The sequence below is a fragment of the Talpa europaea genome, assembly GCF_964194135.1.
Source record: "Talpa europaea genome assembly, chromosome: 5".
Lineage (NCBI taxonomy): Eukaryota > Metazoa > Chordata > Mammalia > Eulipotyphla > Talpidae > Talpa > Talpa europaea.
The window spans coordinates 57,458,880-57,484,280 of record NC_140071.1 but is presented as its reverse complement, the minus strand read 5'-3'; the positions used below and the strand labels follow the sequence as shown (position 1 = coordinate 57,484,280).

General features: G+C 43.4%; 1 pseudogene across 1 annotated transcript; it reads right to left on the bottom strand.

Moving 5' to 3' along the window:
* Nucleotides 1–12,120: 12,120 nt before the first annotated feature.
* On the bottom strand, nt 12,121–12,806 carry LOC311171065 (large ribosomal subunit protein uL30-like; annotated as a pseudogene). Its single transcript has one exon. The product of its transcript is annotated as a large ribosomal subunit protein uL30-like (transcript).
* Nucleotides 12,807–25,401: the final 12,595 nt, after the last annotated feature.

The following is a 25,401-nucleotide window of genomic DNA, read 5'->3' as shown; positions in this document are numbered from 1 at the left end:
AAGAAAGCACCCTTATCAGGTCAACATGCAGTGTGGCCTCAATGTCCCAGCTTCCCCTGAGCCTGGTTCTGTCCCTCCTCTGATCTGCCTCAATGAAACATGTCTCATTTGGGGGCATGGGTTCTTATATCAATTAAGATGCTTTAAGTGGCAATTAACAGAAAAACCCACTGAGATTGGCTCAAATAAGAGACATGTATTATCTTATGGCAGTTGAAGGTCAAGGTTGGATAGATGCGAGGCTGGCAGGATTGACTGTTCCTAGATTAATGATGTCATCAAGGACCCATCTTCACTGCTCTGCCATCTTTGATACTAGCTTTGTCATCTGGTTGGTAGCTAGATGGCTGTAGCTATTCTAGAAATCACATGTAGGTATGATGATGTTTAAAGGAAGAAGAGGGATTGTTCCTTTCTGTGACTTTCTTTTAAGAGGGAGGATATTTCTCTTGATGTCTCACCGGCTCTAGTTCAGTGGCACATCCCCTGGGGTAACTTGACTGCCTTAGATTAATCAGTGAGGTGGAATGGATTTGGAGGAGGCAACCCAGTGCCCACCATGGTTTCCAGTGTTATCTATTTTCTTGCTTGGTAGTGTAATCTATCTTCTTTCTTGCTCGCTCAATCTTCTTCTCTTTAGCTCTTTGCCAATTGCCTCCCGTTTTACCTTCCAGTTTTATCACAGTCTCCCTCTGAGCTATTATTAATGGGCGCCCCAAATTAAGACTCTGTAAAAGCCAGGGCTAGAGGAATCACAACTTGGCCATTGTCTCTGTTGGCCTGATCCATCTACCTTTTGGATGCTGGTCCCTGTATTCTTATTCCATTGGGGCAAATATGATGAGCCCATACTCCCAAAAGAGACATGTAGCAATGAGGCAGGTAAGAGGAGGGGCTGTACCAGGCTCAGGTTGAAGTTCAGGGTTGGATAAAGGCTTATAGGTCATGAGACCCTTCTTTCTCATTTTCTTTTCTGATCACAGGCATCACTTATAACCAGAACTGGAAAATGCCATCACTTCAAATCCCACGACTATGTACTAGTAGGCGTTATTACCACTGGTTAATTATTTGCTCTCATGAACTCTGTGATCTGGGAGTGACCTGGTGCAGTATTCAGAAAGAAAGGTGCAGAGTCCATGGTCATGAAGTTTGCTCTGCTGGGAATCCCACCATAGCTTGCAATTGTAGGGGACATGGCAAGTTGTCCTTTTCACCAAGGGAAGAGGGAGGAGTTTGGAAGGTAGGACTCCACTATGTGTTGGGAAACCACTGCTCTCCATCTGTAATATCATGACCATGGCCTGAGAGAATTAAGCCCTGTTACATTTCTCTCTTTTCCTTTTTCCTTATATTATGGGGGTGCTTTCCAGTAGTGGCCACGCATAGCTGGAGGATCAGACTGCAGGCATGAGTCGCCAAGGAAAGCAGGTGGTGGACAAGGGATTTCTGAAGAGCCAGGGGATTTCTTAAGAAGCAGGATAGGGGCAATGAGCTGGTACTGAGGCCAGAGCTAGGGCAGAACATGTGATTAGTTTCCCCAGCAGGAGGGTAGTCAGTGCTGCCTAGCTTCCGGACATCCTATTTTATTTTTCAAAACACACAGATAAAAGATCGTTTGGTTCACAGAACATCCTGTGACTGGCTGGGTACAATCATCCCTGATTATAGCTGAGGAAACTGAGGTTCAAAGAAACAAAGCCTTGGGCCTCCCCTGGTGGCTCAGTGGTTGAGCACTGGGATGTGAAGATGCCCCTCAGCCTCTGCAGTGCTGGTTCGATCCCCTGCAGTGCCGGTTCGATCTGGCCACTGGCGAGGGTCCCACATGGTGTGCAGACCTCTCCTGCCACCCGCTGCTCCACTCAGCAGTGTACTTCGTCCTTCTGCCTGTTCTGCCGCCTGTTCTGCTCCCTGCTCTGGCTCTGGTGAATTATCTCACCCTCCCGCGCTTCTGACTGTACCCAGTGCTTGTATAAATAAATAAATCTTAAAAAAACCCAAGCCTTTCCCTTTTGTACAGAAAGTATTTTCTTCACTCTCCTGCACACACCAACTTGGCTAAGTTGACCGCTGACTGCTCAAGGTCAAGCTGCTCATTAGCGATGGATTAGAACTGATGAGTGTCCAGTGGCCCCTGCTGGTTGTGTCACACAGTGCTGAGGAGGGGCATAAAACGAAGGTGTCCCAGTGGACCGTGAGCCATGTGACCTGGGCTTCTAATCCGACTGTCTCCTCTCCTGCTATTGCCACTAACATCAAGGCAGATGGAACTGAGCTGCTCCCGCAAGCAGAACTGTGGACAGCATACATGAGAAGCCCTCAAAGTTATTCTGAGAATCTGTCAGATTCAGTGGATGAAGGGAATTGTATTCTTGTGCATGCATGCATGCATGTGTGTGTATGTGTGTACAAATAGACATGGGCTGTGAGTATGCGCCCAACTGGACCTGTGCACATGCCTGCATGTGTTTTTTCCAGATTCCCAGGCAACACATTACTATATTCAGCAAAGCTTTTGGGACCAGCTTCTGTTGCTCTTTTAAGACATGAAATTGCCTCCCAGATGCTTCTTTCAGTTGTTTTTTTTTTTTTTTTCTCCCTCTGCTTGACTGAGTTGCCTAAACTTCTTATTCAGGAGCCCTAAAGAGGAGTGTATCATTTCATGTTCTCTTGTTTAGCTTCTCCAAATCTAAAGCCAAAGCTGGCACAGCTACTGATTAGCAGAAATCAAAAGCAAAGGCTGGGCTTTTGATGGGAAAACTGCTACATTAGAGAGGGCTGGTTGTTTCACAATTGCAGGGTAAGGTCCATGATATTATCCGCTTCTGAATGGCCATTAGATTGCAAATTACTGGTCACTTTGCTGGACGACCCAGCCATCCTGTAATCATCATCATCATATCCCCCATAATGGTCAAGTCCAGGCACCTACTAGGAGTCTGGATGCTGAGGCGCCAAATTGCTGGGCTGCAAACAGTTTATGATTATTGCAGCAGGAAGGAAAGAAAGTTGCCCCAAAGTCCTGGGTGTGTGGCATTCTGTCTTCGTTCCTCATTAGAAAGTGTAAAGGACTACTGGAATTACATCAGTGTTTCCAGTCCCCCAGGGTTCTACCCACTGAGGGTCTAACTGTGTGGCTATCACATTCTATGGATTTTCACGGCCATGGTCTCTGGGTTCAGATGCCAACTAGGATGTGAACCCTGAGCTGATAAGTGGAAAAGGAAGGTCATTCATTTACCCCACACTTTTACTGTGGTGACGTGTGTGTGTGTGTCTGGTAATGAAGATGTTCCTATGAAACATGGAAAATTGCAAAAGCATTGATAGACTTCTCTATTTTTAAGTTGGGTTATGACTTCATATCTAACATATATGTGGTGCGCGTTCTTTCTTGTTACAAATATGAAAAAAGACAGAGAAGGCAAAGCTGTTGGAGCCATGAGCCCTTAGGCTAACCCTTGGTCTACATCAGGGGCCTGAGGAAACAGATGGCATGCTCCAGTGAGGCGGTGCGGGGGAGCCAGGGCCTGACAGAGGTGAGGACAAAGCTAAGGGAAAACATCGGGGCCAGTAACAGTAAGAGGCTTCTCTCACTTCCAGGTCCAAAAGGAAGGAATCAGAGGCTGAAGAAAGAATTTTTGACAGCTGCTGTGGCTTTAGGTGATGAGATCTAGGTTGGGGGTGGGAGTCGGGACCAAGGAACTAAATGCCCTGACCCCACTTGGGCTTTGTCCTCCATTCTTATGGTGCTGCCTCTTGTTGGCCAAGCCCAACCATAAACTAGAGGGCAAGGGAAGCAAAGGTACTTTCTACAAAGGGTGGGCTTAGTAGGGTAGAGGGATCTAGAAAGGTAAAGTGGCCATATCCAGTACCTGGTCCAATATGTAACAGTTGCTCATGTACAACTGTTCATGAGCTATTGAGGCATTGACCAGCTGATAGAGCTCCTAAGGCCCTTCCTGGGCTGAAATTCTAAGGTCAAGGTCGTTCCTACCATGTGCTACTTAGAAGATAACCATGGGGGATTCCAGACTTGCCGTTCCCCGTATGGTTGTTTTCATAGGTACTGGGGCCACACTCCCTAGCTCCCACCTGTCTGCGTTCACATGGCTCTGACAGCCATGGCTTCCAGGTCTACGGAAATGTACGAGATAACTCATTTGCTCTGTTCAGCTGATCGGGAGGGGTGAGTGCCCTGACCACAGACCTGGGGTTTGGTGAGGGCGGGAGCCTTAAGTAGGAACTGAGAGTTGGGGAGGTGGGTGAAGGAGCCTGCGGCAGGTTCAGGCTCTGACAGAAGCCCTGACTATGACTCGCATGGAAGTGCTGAACTGTGCTTTGCTTTTCTCTCCAATCTGGGAGAAACAGCGTTCTGCCAGATTTGTAAGGAACCACAGACCCCTGGCCGAGATCCCTTCCCGGCATAGGAGAATGGTAGCTGAGAAGAGAAGGTTGGCATTATTTTCAGTTCCCCCAGAAAAATACCATTCTCTGCCCTGTGAGAGCCTATTTGCCAAATTGCTTTTAGTAAGGTTGATCCAGTGACAGGAAAAGACTCAGCTGGTGTCTGAGTAAAAAGAGTAATAAAATATCAAAGGCTTACAGTGCACCTACTCTGTGCTAGGTGTGTTCTAAATGATTTACGGACAGTATTTTATTTGCTCCTCATGACAGCCCCATGATGTAGATACTAGAGTTATTTCCAATATCCAAATGAGGAAACAGAGGCTCAGAGAGATGAACTCACTTGCCCAGTGTTACACAGATGGCAAGCAGTAGAGCTGGGATTCGAACCTGGGCATTCTGGCTCCAGAATTATGCTGCCTCCTTTTCCTTCTTGGCTAACTTCTCCTTAGTAGGTGCCAAGAGACAGGATGTTCCTAAATCTGAATGGAGTGTAGAGCTGGAAATAGCTTTGGGGCTCATTTAGTCGAGCCTCTCTGATCTTACAGAGGGGGAGACCGAGAGTCCACGAGGTTTAGCCATCAGGTCTCTGGAGCCCTGATCTAAGGGGAGTGGTTTACTTGGCAATTCTGGAACCTCTAGGCAGCTCAAAAGTGGCTGGCAGTGCCAAGTGATATTCTGGCAATTTTCCTAGTGTTGTTTAGCAAGTAAATTTCTTTGAAGCAAAGTTCCTTTTATCCAAGAAGCAATGTGACCTCAACTCTTGTTTTCATAAAACATCTCTGACATTAGCTGCATGAGGCAAACGCCCTGAAGGTGTCTGTACTGCCCTTGCACTCCCTGAATCTCATGCTGTCTCTGGCAAGGGCTTACAACCATTTCCACTGTGAACAACAGTCAAGTGTTAGGTCGTGGGGGGCCAGGGACCAGGTGAGCTGGGCATGCTGGGGGCACAGATGAGGGAAGAGAGACTCTTTCATCAATTTCCAGAGGGTCCAGGGGGGCACCTGAAGCATCTTTGTCTGCAGAGGCCCTGGGCCCACCCAGCCGAGCTGCTGTCACAAAGAACAGAGTGTCCTGGGCCATGTGATCATGGGGGAGGCTGCCCAGGCCTCTGGGGGGGCTGCCAGCTTCTGAGCTGTTGATTCCATGACTCTGGGACCCAGAACTGCAGAGAAAGGGCAGCATTCTTCCTACGGAGGCATGGTCCAAATGGCTCCATGTCTTTCTTTTCCCCGGGATCAGCAGCGCTACTGTTGGGAAGGACAATCGAGGTTGTTGTCCTGGCCTGGCCCTGAGGCGCTGCTGCCAGATGCAGAGCTGGCTCCCTGGGCTCATCCTTGCTGCACCTGCCCTCATTACATCAGATGCTTGTGGGTCAGCGCCGTACAGGAGCTGCGCTCCTTCCTACCTCCTGCATTTGAGGCCTGGGAGAGCCGGTCTCCCCTGGTTCAACCCAGACAGCCCAGGGACCAGTGAAGAGGATCCCCTTTCTCCCACATGCTGGCATAGTTTTACTTCTCCTTCTGGCTACACTGAAACTAAGGTGGAGATGCTCTGCATCCATGAAGGAAGTTTGGGGCTATATTGCAGAACACTCATTTTCCAGATAATGCTCTTACCTAGGGGTCAAAATGTTCATATTTTTAACTTTCATCCTTGTGAGCTATGTAATAGGGAGGACTGAGTTTGCACTCTTGGGGGAAGTTCGCCTCATGTCTTGTCTCTCAAGGGTGCTCTCTCAAAGCCCTCAGTCATGCCTGCTGTGAGAAGGACAAACATGGCCTAGACGACTCTCTACTTGATATTAGGGCAAATGTTTTCTCATGTTGTGAGTGAGAGATCTTGGGCTTGGACATAGTTATTGGGGAAGAAATACAGAGAGAAAGGGTATCACAGTCTGCTTTGACTTCAGTCTGTTGGGTGATTTCTATTGACCCCAGGAATTCCTCATCTTGTTTCAGACACACAACTCTTCTTCTCAAATGATTTTCCATGTCATCTGTGAAAGTCAGGACATAGATGTCATGTACAGACTGAGCCACTCCAGGAAATTTTAATAAAGGGACAAAATATAAAAGGATTTAGGGAAACCAGAGAGGAATGGTACAGTCTCCTGGAACTAGCAACAGCAGGAAACCATTACCACTGGCTCCTAAGCATTGAAGGTCACGGGGGAGGGAGTGGTCACTACATACCAGAGCAACCTGTAGCCCTAGGGGCAGCTTCTTTTGGGGAGCTCTGGCCTATGGAGGTGGAATGTAGTCAACCAGCCATGATCTGGCTAAGGGGGAAAAAGAGTAATCTCACATGCCCACTGGCCAGTTCCTCCCATTGACTGAACCTAATCAAAAGCCAGAGACAGAGAGAGAGAACGATGCTTGTCAATGTTGCCCATCAGGGTCGACTACTGGAGGCACAGAGAAGGTAGAGAAGGCTAGAGAATGGGTTTGGAGGGGTAAAGGGAAAGTATGCACACATCTTAATGTCACCCTGCATTCCAACATACCTCTGACTCCTAATATGTGTGTGTATATACACACACACACATATACATGTATATACATATATATATATGTGTGTGTGTATATAAATATCTATACATATATCTATACATATATACACACATACACACACACACACACACACACACACACACACACACACACACACATATATATATATATATATATATATATAAAAACTCGGGGAGCGATGCTACTGGCACTTAGGCAGAGACCAAAATGGCTGCCTACCATCTATAATGCATAACATGGTCCCTGGAGTAACAAAGAATTACATGCTGGAAAACGTCAATAGTGGCCAAGTTGAGAATTGTTGGTGTTAGTGGAGAAAGGGAGTTTTGGGGGTTGTTAAAGAGAATTAGAAAGTAGGTAAAAGGAAGATTTTTGTGTGCTTTTGTGCGCTTGTTTGCATTTGCTTGTTTTGTTTGGGTGGAAGGAGTCTATCACGAGGAAGTTTTGAAACTGTTTTCTGGGAGGAGTGTCCCCTGTTGGGGCCCAGCGGGGTTCTTGGGCTCATTCTCTGACCATTTTGGCTATTTACTGGACTCCAGGGCTGAAAAAAAACCTCAGGAAGTAGGAGAGCATCTCACACCATGTACATGACCCTCTGTGTTTTCTTGCTCTTTGTCTCCCTTTGCTGGAAGTGGGGCAGCAAACTCCAAAGAGCTATTTCAAGATGGTTCTGCCAGACCCAAAGGTCTGGCAGAGTTTTTGCCTTTCCCAGGCTTTAGGGTTCTCTGCTTTTCAGTTCCAAGCTCTTAGAATGTTAATAAGTACGAATTTGCAAGGTTCTGAAAATAGTTCTCAAGACACAAAGGAAATGTCCCAACTCAGAAAGTAAACGGACATAGATGTCCTTTGTTAATTTTGCTGATTAAACCTTGTCTTTGCTTCTATTTTCTCTTCCTTCCTATATCCCATTTTCAGGTCATTTCCCTGCCTGTTTGTGCCTCTGTTGGAGAGGAAGGGCAGGCTGGAAAGAAAACTCCCTATCAGCTTCCTTTGGCAAGTTGTTAACAGACTTGGTGAAAAGATGAGTAATGACTACAATTACCTTTACAAATCAGAATTCACAATTACCCAGGCTATCTTTCCATCACCAAATCTTGGTTGTATTACAGCTTAAATGACTTTAATATTTCTTAAATTTTATTTATTTTTTAGACAAGCAATTCATTTATATCTTACAAAACAAAATGACAAAGGATTTAAACAAAGACGAACACGCCCACCCGCCCCCACAAGGCCTTCCACTCTAAAAAGCAATACCCATCTAGAGATAATCTGTAACCATGCAAATATGGATATACATGTTTCTTTTATCTTTTCACCCCATACAAATAGTAGCACATTTACCTTGGAAATCTTTCCATATCAGTGAAGAATTTTTGGGGAGAAGAATTTTTTTTTGTATGGTTGCATGGTATTATTTGAATATACCTCAGTATATTTGGCCCAGAGTGACTTGTTTTTCAAAAGGTTTTTAAATCTGTAGCAAGCCAGAAAGAATACTCAACTAACAAACAAAACCAAAATAAACTTGTTTGAAAGTTTCAGCATGAAAGGCCAATTGCTTCTATCTTTCGATAAATCTTTCATTCTCTCATCTTACTGACTTTTTCCCCCCTGCATTTGCTCCTTTACTTAAAACCTCTATCAAATAACTTCAGAACCACAAAGTATCCCAAAGGTTTGGTATATGGAGACCTAGACCGTGTCTGTTTTATTAAATTACTGAATGTTTTTTTTTTTTAATTTTATAGAGGCATATTTATTTATTTATTTAATTGTTTGTTTGTTTTTTGTTTATACATGCACTGGGTACAGTCAGAAGCGCGGGAGGGTGAGAGAATTCACCAGAGCCAGAGCGGGGAGCAGAACAGCCAGAAGGACCGAAGTACACTGCTGAGGGGAGCAGCGGGCGGCAGGAGAGGTCTGCGCGCCATGTGGGACCCTCCTCCGGTGGCCGGGGAGCAGCCGGGGATCGAACCGGCGCTGCAGAGGCCGCGGGCAGCTTCGCAACCCAGCGCTCAACCGCTGCGCCACCGGGGAGGCCCTAAATTACTGAATGTTTGTTATATTTTCCTATGGAAAGCCAGCCTGAGCTAGAGGAATGGCATTAACACCGGAGAAGCCTGTCTTGGACTGGGACAAGCCAACGTGCAACTCTGTTCCCCAGTTTTATTTGAAAAAAATCTTAGTATCAGGAGTCTTAGCAGCTTTGAAGCTTTGCGTGAGGCAGGGTTAGCTGAGATTCAGAAGAGCCTACTTATGTGTACTGTATTTCTGTGGTACAGCCAAGACCCGTGTGAAAGATGAACATATTTTAAGTAAAGAAGGAGCTTGCAGCATTTGGAAGCCAAAGAGAGGGCAGGCAGAAGAGCTGTCCGGGTGTACTCCGTTCGGGGGCTCCGGGGCTTTGAAATCCTTTCCAGTGTTGTCACTTGAATGTCGAACACGTTATTCTCAGTGGACACTAAAGACAAGTACAGGTAGCGCGGGCTCCAGGGGGATTCATTATTCAAGGCACAAAATTTCCTGCACCGGCCGCAACGCATTATAATTCAAATGAGCCCGGCACAATAGAAGAAAAATATGCAAGCAGATTTCTCTCTGTCGTGTTTTCCCCCCTCCTCTCTGAAGCCCTGTAATTACAGCAGGCAGGTGGAGCATCTGGGGTGTGGGGGAGTCCACTGTATTTTTACCTTCCCAGGAACGTGTCTTGCCTAAGAGCATCAATATATTTTATTTTTAATTAAACGCTTAATGCAAAATCTGAGTCCCTGCGCGAAAACCTAATTCACAACTCCCCCAACCCCCAAGCCCCCCGCCGTTTCCTGAGATGCTGCTGCTATTACTGCCTCAAATTTCCTTTCTTAACATTTGTTCTTTTAGTCAATTAGTTCTGGCCTTAAGTGAGCGCTGCAGCTCGGCAGTGGTCGGATGGCTGGGCCTTCACCTTTCTCCCCAGTCAGCAGTTTAGGGTGAGTTTCAACGCGTGCCCAGCAGCACCACGTGCTCGGCGCATCCTGAACTGGCGATCACCCCCGGGTGGGAGCGGCGCCAAGGTCCCAGGAGACCCCCAGGCCTGCAGTGGGGGTGAGTGGAAATGCACAGACCACTGGACAAAACGACCTCAGCCCCGCAGCGCCCCCTCAGCGCTCCCGGGATCCCCAGACACAAGCTGCCTCTGAGTGCCTGGGCATTTGAGTTCCCCCCCCCCCCCCACCAAGAGCAGGAGGCGGCAGGGGTCCGAGACCCCTCGCTGGCTAAGCCGGGCTTGTGGAAGGAAGCCCCGCGGTTCCTGCACGCCCCGCCGGGCCAGGGGAGGAGCAGGACGGGGCAGTCGCGGCGGCTGGTGCGGGAGGGTTGCAGCCCCAGCTCGGACGCCGCAGGCGCAGGGCCGCGGAAGCCCCAGGGATTTGGGCTGAGCTAAGCTTTTCCAATAGGGGAAATGGGGAGCCGAGGTGGGGAGGAAACTCGTCCCCGGACGACTTCACAGAGGATCCCCGCATGTAGTGCGGGTGGTCGGGGGCTCCTGGGAGTTCAGAAGGGGAGAATGACGTGAACCAGGCCTCTGCGGGATCCCTAGGGGCCCCTGCTTCCCTGGGCGGGGTGCCCCCCCTCGATTCCGGCTCGATGAACCCCAGCTCCCTTCTCCGGGAACCAGTAACTGGATACAAATGGGTTCCCAGAAATCCGTGGGGCCCTGTCCAGGCCCGCTGGCCTCGCGGGGGTGGCTCGCAGCCACCCGGTGTATTAGCGGGCATTTTCTGTCTCCCAGGGGCAATTTGAGGCGTGGTCGGAGTTGGCCGGGAGAGTTGAACTCCAGGGACTAGGAGGAAGCAGCCAAAGGGCTGTAGGAGCCATCAGCACTTGCAGAGAGGCAACTCCCCTTTGTGAATCTTAACCAAGGACGAGAGAGTCAAAAGGATGTTTTAAAGCAGATCCAAGTGAGAGAAAACGCCAGGAGACAGAAACCCACAAGTGGCAAAAGAGGGGCTAAGAATGGAGGGAGTGCTGCATCCTTGCTGCCCAAGGACTCCATCAGGCCTGCAGTTTTCCGGGTGCCCCCTGCAGTTTGAGCAACTGTGCTGGCAGCCCCGAGCTCTCTAAGTAGGGTGGGGAGAGTGGGAGGTGATTGCAGGGAGCTGACAGGGCAGGAGTTCCCTGGGCAGGTGGGACCTTCCTCTCAGTACAGTGGGGGTCAATCATATGAGTCAATCTGCCCCACTCTTGGTGGCCCAGAGACTAGGATTGGATTGCGAGTCCTCTACTGTACCTTCCATTGCATTTTGCGGTCTTGTTACAGAATTAGTATTTGTCTATTGTAGAATTAATGAAAAAAATGCAAACAAGCAAAAGGAAGAAAATAAAAACCAAACACACTCTCATTACCTAGAAACAAACCTTTCTTGTACATCTTGAGCAGAAACACAGTTATTCTGCGGGATAGCTGGCTTTTTCTTTTCTAACAATATGTTGTGATTATCTTTTTATGGAACGTATTTCCAATGAAAATAGTTCAATAAATAGACTCTATCCTTAATGACTGCATGGTACTTTCATTGCAGGGAGGTACTGTGATATTTTCAAACATTCCTTCTGGGTTTTTAGGGTGTTGCCACATTTTTTACTTCTGTTCACACCATTCCAGGGTCATTTTCCTGCTGGGTCACTGTGCATGCCCTTAATCATTTCTTTAAGAACCATTCCTCAAAACAGCTAGGTTAACTGTTTTGCATTTTAAAAAGTTTTATTACATTTTGTCAAATTGACTTTTAGAAAGGTTATGTCAATTCATGCTCCTACCTGCTGAGAATGCAAGAGTCCCTTGCAAGAATTTGTCACAAATCATGACTGTTAGTCTTCTTTTTATCCTTTTATCTTTGCCTATTTTTAATTGGAGTATTCATTTTGTTTATTGGTTTGTACGAGTGTTTTATGTATTCAGCCTACTCTTTGTCATGTGCTTTGTAATTCCCCCCCAAATGTGTCAATTTCTCTTTACATTTAAATTTAAATGTTCTACACAGTTGAAATTCTTTATATTTTAATTTATGGTTTCTACCTTTGGTATCATTTTAAAAACTCCTTCCCTACTTCATGCTTTTCTTTCTTTTTTTATTTTGAATGCAGTTACTGTTTATTAACTGGCCAGATTGCAAAAGCTATCACAGTAGACACCTTAGTTCTTCCTTCTAATAAGACTGTTGATCTGATTTTCCCTGTTGCCAGCATCCACCTTCTACAAAATGGGTGGTTTTCTTTTTCATGCCACCTCACAGAGAAGGTAATTTGAAGGGCCAGTAGAAGCTGCTTGCTCTTGGAAGCATCTTTCAACTGTGTAGATCTCAAGAATCAGATCCTCCGTGCAGACGAGGCCACATTTGCTGAGACTGGAGCAGTGAATACATTATCTGTAAGGGCAATTCGCTTCTTGTAGATTTTGCCATAACCATATTGTAGATCACTGCATTTACTGACTTAAGGTTTGGGTACCCCTGCAATACACGTTTCCACCACCCTCAGCATGTTAACTGAAGCCGTGTTGAGTTTCACAAAGATGCCATTGAAGATCTGACCAACGCAAAGAAACTCCAACACCTTTTTCACTACTGGTAAAAATTGATCCTGACAACAAATGCCATTTGGGTTTCTGCAGGTTCATAGAAATCCCCAGCTTTCCTTGCCGTCCCAGTCATTAGAATCTCAAGTGTGTACATCTGCCTATATTCCGTGTGATAGAGCTTAGCTCTTTCATAGATTTGCTTCCAAGTCTTTTGAAGCATCTTTTGGGCAAATTTCTTTCTCAGCTGCTTGATCTTCACCTCTGAGAAAATGCTTTTCCGTAAGGGTTTCTGGCACAGCAGGAACTTTTTCTTCTCCCTTGTTTCGGCCTCTCCACCCTAAAATGATGTGCCGCCATCCTTCCGCCTGGGGCCACCACTAACGAACACACAGAGCATCGCAAACACACAGATAAGTAGGCAAAGGTATAAGCTGCAGTCCCATGGGGTGAGGGGGAGTGAGATAAAAGGTCTCCGGTTTCAGGGGTGGAGAAAGAGCCTAGAAAGGAGGAGAAGCAACTTGCTCTGGCCTACCTCCAGATCTTCCAACTGTTTGCTTATGTATTTCTCCATTCTTTAATGACTTTATTAAAATTTCTAACTCACATGGCATTGGTTTTGGTGTTTGGTATAAAGTAGGAATCCAAATTTACTCCCTGCTCTCCTTCCTTCCCCCGCCCCGCCACCATTGTTGGTTCCAAAACCAGACCCTTTAGACTCTAGCACACACTATAGACTGTTCCTGAGTAAGCAGAGCCAAAAGGGAAGATCTGGTTAGGAGGAATACCCTGCCTCTAGGAAGCACAGGCTTGAGTGAGTGATTGGGAAACTTCCAAAAAACAGGAAGCGGACCCGTTTTGTAGCCTTGTATGATTGGAATCTCATAGAGCTGGATGAAGTCCAATTTCTGCCACTTCTACCCTGTGGAAACGGGAGCAAGTTACTTAACTCATTTAAACCTTGAGTTTGTATCTGTAAACTTGGTATATTAATAGCCTCTACCTTCAAAGATGGATGTGAGGACAATGCGATAATATGTTTAGCATAAAGCAAGTACTTGTTATTAGTAGCAGTAGGTGGAAGATGAATGCATTTGCATACACGTAAAGAGACTCAAGCGAAATACAAACTATCAATAATTATAGAAATAAAGGTAATGAGTCCATGTGCTAAAGTTGCAATCTGAGTCCAAGAGTGTTTATCTAGATCAATTAGAAGGGCTTCCAGTGGACAGGGGCCTTTATAGCTACAGCTGACCTACTGCAGTCTGCACTTAAAATGAAGAGCACATTCCAAAGGAATCCAGAGGCATTTCAATTCTCAAACCCGTTCCAAGTCTCCTTGATGGACCTGGCTGGATTGAAGTGAATCAGCAGAATGATCCGGCATATGGAGAGCTCAGGATAGAGAGCACCAGCGTTCAGGGCTCTAAGTGGGCACCCATCTTTCTCTTGGCTCACCCCCAGCTGAGGATTGCTGCAAAGAGAAATAGTCACTGGACATGAGCCAGGGGCACCAGTCAGCTTAACCAAAGGAATCAATGGACACTGTGTTTTCTCTCTGCAAATGAGGAAAATGACATGGTGAGAAGGCATATGCCTTGTCCAGAATCACAAATCCCAGGGGCAGAGAGAGCAAAGAGAAATGCAGCTTCAGAAAGGGCCATTTCCCATAGTGAGGCTGCCCGGAGCTGGGCCTTGATTAACAAAGGGGATGGGAATGCTGCCCTTGAGCTTCCAGGCAGTGGAGGCCCAGCATATTTTTATGAGACATGGACAATGAGTAGCCATTCAAAAGGCCAAAGCTGCCTCTTCTTAGAAAAAGGCAAATATTTTAGGAATCCCTTGTTCCTTGGCAAATGCCTGATTGCTTTTTAGGGGAGCGAAACTTGGCTTGATGCTCTGTATCTAAGGCTTTAAGTTTTGATTCTCAGTTTTGCACCAATAGAGCAGTGGTTCTCAATTCTGTCTTCACATTGGAATTCTCTGTGGAGCTTTTAAAAATACCAATGCCCAGGCCTCACTTCCAGAAGGTAGGGTTAAAGTGACCTGCAGGAGTGCTGGGATGTCAGTTTTGTTAAAAAGCTCCTCAGTGATTCTAATAGTTTAGGATTGAGAAGAAACTCCTTTTTTGCACTGCTGTATTATTACTCTTCCCAGATGGTGAAAACTAGGTTATAAGACAAAACTATCCTAGCAAAACGTTTCTCGAACTATAAGGAATTATCTGGGGATCTTGTTAAAATGCAGGTTCTGATTCAGTGGGTCTGAGAGTCTACATTTCTAACAAGCTCCCAGATGTTGTTGGTCTCAAGACCATCTTTGAGTACCAACAGCCTGGAAGTAGTCCTCATATTTCAATCAGCATAAAAATTCCCTGCTAAGTCTACTGAAAAAAGAAAATTCCAGGGCTGATTTGGAGTGGCAGGATGGGTTCCAGGATCTGAATTTCTAGCACGGCTTCAGATGAGTTTATGCACTTGGTGGTTCAAAGGCCACAGTTGGAGAATGTGATCAGCCTGTGTATGGTTTTCTCAGGCATTTATCTTTTTAGCACATCCAGGAGTAAAAGCTGGGCTGGAAGAGCATGCAATCAATTGGCCTGGTAGTGAAATTGAGCAGAGAGACCATGAGGCCTGGCTCCCAGGCCTGATCTCTAGCTACTGACTTTGAGATTCCCTAACATTCAGGCTGAATTCCATTACCATACGGGATCTCCGCGTCCCTGCATTTTCTTGGAATAAAAGAACCATCTGTTTAGGTTTGGGTTTGATTGTAAAGTTATTTGACCTGTCCCCTCTCGAAACTGTGACTAATGCATTCAGAGTCAGAGCATAAACCTGGAAGCAAGAAGCTTTAAAGATACTTTCCACCCAAGGAAAAACCTCAAAACAGGAAAGTGAAAGATGGTGTGTGTGTATATATATATATAAAATCAATGCTATGTGTGATCTTAAAGACATCAGATAAAAAGTCTCCACCAAAATCTGTGCTTTTTTATCTTCACTGGGACAGCCTTCTGAGGTAGGATGAACCCAGTACCTGAAATGAGAGTTGAAAGAAAATTGACCAAATCCACCTGTTCTCCCATTTGGTTACTGTCAGGCCCAGCATTTTTTCAAATACCAATTGTTTAGCTTATAGATGATTCCGGGTCTTTGTTTTTTTTTTTTTTTTTTTTTTTAACCCCTGGTTCCTCTCATTTCTCATTGTTTGGATCATTGCACTGTATATTTAGCAACTTCACCAAGATGAAAAAATGGAAACGAACTTTGCATGAGGCAGTATAACATTTGTGAGCAGGTCTACTTAGAAGTTGGATGGGGAGAAAGAGAAAATTTAGTTATTTTTGGATGGCTTATGGAATTCAGTTCAACATTCTAAATCTAATTTCACAAAGCAAATCCAAGCTTTATAACAAGAACACCTTCCCCATAGTTCAACAACAGGAAGGAATAATTTAGTAGAAAAATTAGAATTTGAAAAATGCTTACTTATTTCATTCATTCAAATATGTCTTATCCTCATGATCATCTAGTAAAACTGTTACAATATGGGGAACATACATTTATTACCACTGTGTGACTGTCATGTTTAAGGGAAAAAATTTTGGTCTACTTCTTCTAGTCAGTTATATATATAATACATACCTCCTACTCTCATCATTTCTTGATATAATAAATATATTGGTGAAATTTCTTAAGAAGTTTGATTACACAGTCAAAACTGAAATCTCTTGCTGGGCAAGAACAATCATTTCAGTGACACTGTTTATGCTTTGGTTGAATTGAATAGTTACTAATCCAGCCAGAGAAGAAAGACACAGGTAATTGGAATTGAACAAATATACTGAGCCCCTCAAAAAAAAAATACTAATGAGATACACAAAATTTCTCATCAACCATCTATCCATCTATTTTTTCTTTTCCTTACAATAGTCCTTGAAGCTATAGAAAATAACACTAGAAGCCTGATTTACACTAGGGGAAAGTGCTATTCCTCATTAAGAAAAACGAGTTTCAATAGACACAATCTGTGGATGGTCAAGATTAAGTCAGTATCTTTAATACCCAATTTGAATTTTATTTTAATAAAATGTCACACCCATCTAGTACCACCGCTGTCACTGTGGGACACATTGGATATATTTGGATTGTCTGAGGGTAGTAAACAGGAGGTTGATTGGCCAATTTTCATGTAACTTGCATTAACTAATGACAACTATTTTTTTCAAATTATTCATCTACACAGTTCAAGCTACCAGGCCTCATCCAGAACCATTTCTGGGGGTCAGTTGTTAGAAGGCTTGAAGCAATGGAACTAGGGCAGTCTTGGTTGTGATGTGGGCAGGAACTCCTAGAATGGAAGCATCATTTAAAGTTCCCTGACTCTTGCCCAGTGCTGTACCTCTTGCCCAAGTGTGACATGGCACTTGATTCCAGGCAGGCATGTAGATTGGCAATCTGTGTGTAAAGCATATGGGACAAACAATGGCTCTTTAGAGTATAGATTTTTAGAGCTGCAAAGGACCCTGAGAAAATAGAGATCACTATAAATTTCCTATCCAGCTGCAATTCTGCCCATTTTCCTTCCACACAGAATAATGATTTTGTTCAGTGTCATTCCTCTCCCATACCCTCAGGAGAGACTACTGTTGAAAGAAATTTTTTTTGTGGGACCTCTTTTGCCATGGATGGTTCAGGAGGAGGCACCATGACCGAGTGGCAGTCAGGGTTGTGTGAGGGCAAGTCCTCTGAGGGATCATCTCTGCCTTTCCTCTGGATGCCAGCTGTCTGACTGTAATGCCTAGGATTATGGCGGTGATCTTACCACCAGAATAAGGATGAAGTGAAAACAGCAAGACGAAAGAACCTAGATCCTTAATGATATCACTGAGTTAATGAATTAATCAACACCTGTGATGGTTAATTTTCTGGTTCTACCTGGGCTAAGGGATGCCCCATTAGCTGGTGAAACATTACTTTTGGGTGTGTCTGTGAGGATGTTTCTGGGAGAGATTAGCATTTCTCAGAACATATTTCCTGAACTCCTGTTCATTTAGCCTGTCATGGTATTATGGAATATTTCTTCTGGTATTTTACTCCTTTTGCCTTTAAATGTTAGTGTTAGAGAGCAGATCAACAAAAAAGAAATGGCATAGAGTTCAAGAGAACACTGACTTGGTTTGAATTCTGCTCTAGAGTCCCTCCTTTGCAGAATTCCAGGGGCCAGTTAGACAACATGGCAACCCTGCTTGGCTTTACCACTTTGGAGTAAACTTCTCTGGTGAACTCAAGTCCATTGTAGTTGAGGCAGGTATGAGTAATGACGTGGTATTTGTTATACTTATTTGCTGCTTCTGCAACAAATTACCACAAACTTAGAGACTTAAAATAACACATACTTCTTATGGCCCTCGAGGTCAGAAGTTTATTTTTTATTTTTTATTTTTTTTCATTATTCACGTATTCTTTTTCTTTTCTTTTTTTTTTTTTTTATAAATTTTATTGTTATATTCCCCATACAATTGCAGCCCCCCATTCTGACCCCAATCCCTCCCCTCCCGCCCCCGCCCCCCTAAAAGTGTCTCTGGTTCATAGTTTTTTGTTGATTTTGATTTTCACTTTCTTATAGTTATTCATTTTCCTGTCCCTTATTTAAGTTTTCTAGATTCCTGCTATGAGTGAGACCATCCGGTATTTTTCTTTTTCTTTTTGGCTTATTTCGCTGAGCATGATCCCTTCCAGCGCCATCCATGTTGCAGCAAATTGCATGTGTTTATCTTTTTTGAATGCTGAGTAATATTCCATGGTATATATGTACCACATCTTCTTGATCCAGTCATCTATTTTTGGGCATTTGGGTTGTTTCCAAAGCTTAGCTATTGTAAACAGTGCTGCTATAAACATAGGGGTGCAGGTGTTCTTTGGAATTGATGTTTCTGTGTCCTTTGGGTAAATACCTAGGAGTGGAATTGCTGGATCATATGGAAGCTCTATGTTTAGTAGGTCCAGAAATCTCCACACAGCTTTCCACAGTGGTTGGACCAGTTTGCACTCCCACCAACAGTGCAGAAGAGTTCCTTTTTCTCCACACCCTCGCCAACATTTGTTGTTGCTAGTTTTTTTAATATGTGCCATTCTCACTGGTGTAAGATGGTATCTCATGGTAGTTTTGATTTGCATTTCCCTGATGACAAGTGATGTTGAACATTTCTTCATATGCCTGTTGGCCATTTGCATTTCCTCTTCAGAGAAGTTTCTTTTAAGCTCTTCTGCCCATTTTTTGACTGGATTATTTTCTTTGTTGTTGTTGAGTCTCATCAGCTCTTTGCAGATTTTTGTGATCAGTCCTTTATCATTAGTGTTGGGTGCAAAAATGTTCTCCCAGTTGGTGGGGTTTCTCTTTGTTTTTGTTATTGTCTCTTTTGCTGTGCAAAAGCTCTTTAATTTGATGTAGTCCCAGCTGTTTATCTTTGCCTTCACTATCACTGCTTTGGGTGATGTGTCTGTAAAGATGTCTTTGATGTGCAAATCACGTAGTGTTTCGCCTATATTTCCTTCTATATATTTTATGGTGTCAGGTCTTATGTCTAGTTCTTTAATCCATTTTGAGTTGATTTTTGTGTATGGTGTGAGGTGGTGGTCAAGCTTCATTCTTTTGCATGTAGCGACCCAGTTTTCCCAGCACCATTTATTGAACAAACTTTCTTTGCTCCAATGCATATTCTTTGCTCCTTTGTCAAAGATTAGTTGACCATAAATCTGTGGGTTTATTTCTGGATTTTCTATTCGATTCCATTGGTCTGTATGTCTGTTCTTGTTCCAATACCATGCAGTTTTGATGATTATGGCTTTGTAGTATAGTTTGAAGTCTGGGAGTCTGATGCCTCCATTCCCTTCTTTTTTTTTCAGGAGAGCTTTGGCTATTCGGGGTTTTTTGTGATTCCATATGAATTTCATCAATAATTGTTCTATTTCTTTGAAGAATGACATTGAAATTTTGATTGGAATAGCATTGAATCTGTATATTGCTTTTGGAAGGATGGCCATTTTAATAATGTTTATTCTTCCAATCCATGAGCAGGGGATGTCTCTCCATTTCTTTGTGTCTTCTTCTATTTCTTTTAACAGTGTTTTATAGTTTTCTTTGTATAGGTCCTTTACCTCTTTTGTTAGATTTATTCCCAAATATTTGATTTTTTTTGTTTCAATAACAAAAGGGATGGTCTTTTTGATTTCTTCTTCTTCAGATTTATTGTTTGTGTATAGGAAGGCTACTGACTTTTGCGTGTTGATTTTGTATCCTGCCACTTTACTGAACTGATTGATGAGTTGAATTAGCTTTTCTGTGGATTTTTTGGGGTTCTCTATGTATAATATCATATCGTCTGCAAATAGTGATAGTTTGACTTCTTCTTTTCCTATTTGGATTCCTTGGATGTCTTTCTCTTGTCTTATTGCCCTGGCTAGGACTTCCAGTATTATATTGAAAAGCAATGGTGAGAGTGGACATCCTTGTCTTGTTCCAGATCTTAATGGAATTGCTTTCAGCTTTTCACCATTGAGAATGATACTGGCTGTTGGCTTGTCATAGATGGCCTTTATGATGTTGAGGTATGTTCCTTGTATCCCAAGAATTTCAAGGGCTTTTATCATGAATGGGTGTTGCACTTTGTCGAAAGCTTTCTCAGCATCGATTGATATTATCATATGGTTTTTATATTTCTTTTTGTTGATGTGTTGGATAACGTTGATTGATTTTCGGATGTTAAACCATCCTTGTGCCCCTGGAATGAATCCAACTTGGTCGTGGTGAATTATCTTATGGATACATTGTTGGATTCTGATAGCTAAAATTTTATTGAGGATTTTTGCATCAGTGTTCATTAGGGAGATTGGCCTGTAGTTTTCCTTTTTTGTGTTGTCCTTGTTCGGTTTTGGTATTAGTGTAATGTTGGCTTCATAGAACGTGTTTGGTATTGTCCCTTCCTTCTCAATTTTTTGGAAGAGTTTGTGAAGGATAGGCACTAATTCGTCTCTGAATGTTTGGTAGAATTCATTTGTAAATCCATCAGGTCCTGGGCTTTTGTTTTTGGGGAGGTTTTTGATTACCATTTCAATTTCGCTAATTGTAATTGGTCTGTTTAGGTGTTCTATTTCTTCTTTATCTAGCTTTGGGTGATTGTAGAGTTGTAGGAATTTGTCCATCTCCTCTAGATTGTTAAACTTGTTTCCATATAACTGTTCATAGTAGTTACTGATTATTCTTTTGATTTCTGCTGTGTCCGTTGTGATTTCTCCTCTTTCATTGATGATCCTGTTTATTTGTGCTTTCTCCCTTTTTTCCTTTGTGAGCCTGGCTAGGGGTTTGTCTATTTTATTGATTTTTTCAAAGAACCAGCTCTTGGTTTCATTGATCTTTTGGATTGTTTTTTTAGTTTCAATTTCATTTATTTCTGCTTTGGTTTTTATTATTTCTTTTCTTCTACTGGTTTTGGGGTTTTTTTGTTGTTCTTTTTCTAGATCTTTGAGCTTCGAAATTAGGTTGTTTCTTTGCGTTCTTTCTTGTTTCTTGATGTAAGCTTCTATTGCTATATATTTTCCTCTTATTACTGCTTTTGCTGCATCCCATACATTTAGGATATTGGTGTCCTCCTTGTCGTTCAATTCAAAAAATTTTTTAATTTCTTCTTTGATCTCCTCATTAGTCCAATGGTCTTCCAGTAGTGTGGTTTTTAATCTCCATGAGGTAGGAAAGTTCCTTGCCTTCTTTTTATGGTTTATGTCTAGTTTGATGCCTTCATGGTCAGAAAAGATGGTTGATATGATTTCAATCTTGGTGTATCTGTTGATGTTTGTCTTGTGCCCCAGTATGTGATCGATCCTGGAGAATGATCCGTGTGTGCTTGAGAAAAATGTGTACTCCGTTTTTTTGGGGTTTAGTGTTCTATAGATGTCTGTTAAGCCCAATTGCTCTAGGTCTTTATTTAGAGCTTTGGTTTCTTTACTTATTTTTTGTCTGTTGATCTATCCATTGTTGATAGTGGTGTGTTGAAGTCTCCCACTACATATGTGTTTTCTCTGATGTCTGTTTTCAGAGAGGACAACAGTTGTCTGATATATTTTGGTGCTCCTTCGTTTGGTGAGTATATGTTAATGAGTGTTATTTATTCTTGAAGTATTGTCCCCTTGATCATAATGTAGTGACCATTGGGGTCTCTTTTTATCTTTTTGAGTTTGAAATCTGTTTTATCTGATATAAGTATAGCTGTTCCTGCTTTCTTTTTTGGTCCATTTGCTTGTAGGATTGTTTTCCATCCTTTAACTTTGAGCCTATTTTTATCTTTTGTAGCTAAATGTGTTTCCTGGAGACAGCAAAAGGTTGGGTTTTGTTTCTTAATCCAGGCTGCAACTCTGTGTCTTTTTATTGAAGAGTTTAGTCCATTTACATTTAGAGTTAATATTGATATGTTAACATCTGTATTTGCCATTGTGTTTGTCTTTCCTTTGATTTTATTTATTTATTCTTTTAATAACTTTTTTTTTTTTTTTTGGCCTTCTTTCATTGTTATTCGTCGCTCTGAGGTTCTGGCTTTAGGACTCCTTGTAATATTTTTTGGAGTGGGGGTTTAGTTGCAATGAAATTCCGGAGTTTCTGTTTGTCTGGGAAGGTCCATATTCTTTCTTCAAAGAGGAAGGAGAGCTTTGCGGGATAGAGTATTCTTGGTTGGCATCTGTTTTCTTGGAGTCTGTTGACTATGTCCCTCCACTCTCTCCTTGCCCGTAGTGTTTCTTCGGAGAAGTCTGATGTCAGCCTGATTGGCTTTCCTTTGAATGTTATCTGTTTCTTCCCTCTTGCCAGCTTCATTATTTTTTCCTTGTCCTGGATTCTTGGGAGCTTTACTATTATGTGTCTTGCTGTATTTTTCCTTTCGTCGTGGAAGTTTGGTGTTCTTCTTGCTTCTTGTATATCAATTTTCAGCTCCTTCTTCACATTTGGGAAGTTCTCTTCAATTATCTCTTTGAATATTTTCTCTGTTCCTACATCTCTCTCCTCTCCTTCTGGTATTCCTATAACTCTTATATTTCCTTTCCTCATGGAGTCAGATAGTTCCCGAAGTCTTTCTTCGTTCTTTTTCCTTCGTACTTCTCTTTCCTTTTCTGTTTTGGTTCTTTTTATTTCTGTGTCTTCAAGATTACTTATTCGTTCTTCCATTTCATCTATTCTGCTTTCATTGCTTTTCCCAGAATTCTTTAGTTCTTCCATTAATTCTTTGATCTCCTGCATTTCTTTTACTTCCCTCTTTAGGGACTCAATTTCTTTCTTCTGAGGTCAGAAGTTTAATAGGTCACCATGACTGGTATCATCAGGAGACTCACTTCCTTCCCTTTTCTAACTTTTGGAAGGGGCCTGCATTGTTTGACTTGTGGGCCCACCGCCCTCCAAATTCTTTCCTTTGTCACCTCTCTGTTCTCTGACTCTGACCTTCCTACTTATTTCTTCTAAGGACCCCTGAGACTATGTGAGTCCACCTAGATAAGCCAGAAAAATCTCCCCTCTCAAGATCCTTAACACTTCTGCAAAGTCCCTTTTGCCACTTGAGGTAACATGTCCACAGGGATTAAGGAATGGGCATCTTTGGAAGGGATAGGTCTGGTTGTTCTGACCACATAGATATTTTTTGGATGTCAGTTTCCACATGTGTAAAGTGGAGCTACGGCTGTCTTCCTCACAGGCTTATTGAGGTGATTGAATGAGGTGATTTATGTACCTAAGTACACAGCCCAGTGCCTGGAACAGTGGAGATGGTCAATTCTGGTCGGTTCTCTCCTCTTGAGTGAGCTTTTATAAGCTGGAGGCCAAGTACTATGTCTTCTACATCTTTCTAATCCTTAGTGTCTAGCTAGTGCTGAGTCTTGAGCAAAACATCAATAAATGTAATAAATAATTACCTTGATCGATGACAATGCCTTGCATATAATAAGTGCTCTGAAACGATTTGTTGATTGCTATTTTGTTGGCAGTGGGTAGGGTGGAGAACATCTGATTAAAATGCTGTTATTTATCAGGTCCCAATAATAAATTTAGATTTTCTGCTACACTATTACCTAATTACCTTAAACACTAGTGGATGAGAGGAATTCATTCATAATACAATTTAAGGGGGGAAATCTCGCTGTCATGGACTTTTCTTCTTGGTCTGGAAACTTCTTGGTTTCCTGGGGTGCAGCCGAATGTCCTCTCTGCAACTGAAACATCTCTCAAAGGTCCAGTCTAGTCAGGTCACACAAAGGCGGGTTATTATTTAGAGAGCACACAATGTCCTTCACATGGGGCACAGAGAGGAAGGAATTTTTTTTTAAGTCAATTCCAGTCCCCTGGAGCTGCAAACTGCCCTCAGGGCAAAGAAGCCTGCAGAATAATTGGGAGGAGTCTGACAGGAGAGAAGTGGAGGTAAGTGAAAACCCACTTGCTTCTGTATCCAGGGAGGCCATGCCATATTTTAAGCATTCCCTTTGGGACAAACCTGTATGTTAATATACACAAATCATATGCAAGGGCCAAATCAGGAAAACTTCAGCTTCAGTGCAAGGAAATCATAAGGAGATACTTCAACCTGTCTGCTGCTGTGGAGTTGAGGAGACCGGTTCCCATGAGTCTGCAAGAGAACTGGGTCAGGGAGAAGTTGCTGTCTGTTTAGAATATGTTCCAGGCCCTGGACTTGGTAGGTTCATGCTTTCTCAAGATAATAAGGTAGAAAATTACCTCATGCCATCCCGCTATCAGACCACAATGCAACTGGCCCAGGATCCATAACATGGACGTGGATAACATTGTCTGGAGGTCGGAGGAGGGTCCGGAGCCCAGACCCCATTCTGTGAGAGGGAGCCTCGTGGGAAGTGGGTAGCTCATTAAATGTAGGACAGGCGGCTTCCAGGAGAGGACTCTGCAGGCTGCCGTCCCCGAAGCACCACCCTGGACTTCCACACTGTCAGATCTGGATCAGAGAAAGCCAAGAGGCAGTTAGATAAATGGACCTGGTCATAGCATTGAACCATTAGCACATAGTTGTTTGTTGAACTTGTCTAAGGACTTCTGGGGGACAAGGAGAAGTATTATTTGTACAATATGTGACCTGAGTATAGGATCCTCTGTCCCAAGAGCTGACATGGACAGACCATGAAAGCTGTCCCTGTTGGGATATACATACACTATAAAATGAATTCATTGCTTTCTGAAATTCCGTGAACATCCTGCATTTCTATTTGTTAATCTGGCAACCCTCCTCTTTCATGTATCTCACATATACATGTAAACATGTATCTCCTACATGGACAGAGCAACCAGCAGGGTCTGGGCAGACAGTCTGACTGAGCTGGTAGCACAGCCATTGGTGCCCAGGGCAATTAGCCCAGACCTGTCCTGGGTTACTGAGGTTGTACCAGGCAAGAGAAGAAGGGTGAGGCAAGTTAATATGCATGAGCAACTGGGGCTGTAGGGAACTAACAGGGTGAAGACCGAGGTTAGAAGGCGTGGCCTGAAAGAGACTCCTGGGCATCCGGATGCGGGCATTCCTCAGATCCCTATCTAGGAGCACCTCATACCTCGGGCAGCCATACCTTAGGGCTTAGGGCCAAAGCTCAAGAGTGGAAGCTCAAGAAGTATGTTGAGCAGATTGTTTCCTTTGAAAAATGGAGAGATACTCAATTTAAGATGGACTTTAGGAAATAGAGTCAGGCTCATCCAAGGCCCATACTTTGGTGCCTTTTTACCTCAAATAGAGGGCATTGAGTCTGGTCTTATCTAATCATTTGCTAGCCCCACCCTTTAGATTATTTTTTAGTTATATGCTCCCAGGCAGAGGGCTTTCTACACTTTTCTTGGGTACAGTAGAAG